A 999-nucleotide genomic window follows, 5' to 3' on the forward strand; every position below is an offset into this window, starting at 1 on the left:
ATCCTGGGAGGCCTAGCCGTTCCCTGGCTGAGAAACTCCAGGATCCCTGTGAGGGAATGGCGGGGAGCCATTACTCCACTGTGACTGTTAGGGCTGCCTCCGTGGGATCCTGGGAGTTGTAGTTCAGGGAGGGGCATTCAGAGAGGCCTCACTGAGCCTCATATCCCAGGGTTCCTTTCAGATAGTATTAAAAAAAATAAAAATTGTTTTATTTATATACCGCTATTCCAAAGATCATAGCGGTGAACAGCAAGTAAGCTAATTAGCAAGTAAGCTAATTTGCCCCCAACAGTATTGCTCTTCAGCTGCTATGGCTGCCTCCTGTGGAATCCTGGGATTTGTAGTTATAGTAGTTCCTGCCTGTCTGTACTTCTCTCTCCATTTGTAACCAGTTTATCACAGCGAACTGCAGTTTGGTGCAGTACTCTCTCGGGGTGCATCATGTTGCTGTTGCTGTTGTTGTTGCTGCTGTTGTGTGCCTTCAAGTCGTTTCCAACTTATGGTGACCCTAAGGCGGGGAAGCTATCATATGGCAAGTTTCTTCAGAGCGGGGTTTGCCATTGCCATGCTTTTGTAAGACATAAAGGCCATAGGGATACATATTCCAGGCACAAGGCCCCTGCGCTTTTCTTCAGGAGCAAACTCTATCAAGGCTTTCTCCAAGGATTTCTAAGGGCTTCTGCTCCAAAACACTCGAAAATGGCGCCTCAATGCGAACCATGAATAATCTATCCAGATAACGGAAGGTTCACTCTTCCAGAATCTTTATCTATCTTCTATGGAGACAAAACACTGTCGCGGAGGCTTGTGGGTAATGGCGGAGGAGGAGGCTACGAATCTTACGCGGGCAAAGCCAAAGAGGGTTCAGTCATGAACATCGACAACACTTCAGGAATAAAGCGACTCCCTCGACGCTCGAATGCTGGTTTTGTTACCATAGACGTGTCGGCTAGAAGGGACGGAGCTGAATACCATAGAGGCGCATGGCCCTCTAGCTCA

This window comes from Sceloporus occidentalis, unplaced genomic scaffold (genome assembly GCF_023333645.1).
Source record: "Sceloporus occidentalis isolate IW3139 unplaced genomic scaffold, rSceOcc1.0.p SCAF_3, whole genome shotgun sequence".
Taxonomy (NCBI): Eukaryota; Metazoa; Chordata; class Lepidosauria; order Squamata; family Phrynosomatidae; genus Sceloporus; species Sceloporus occidentalis.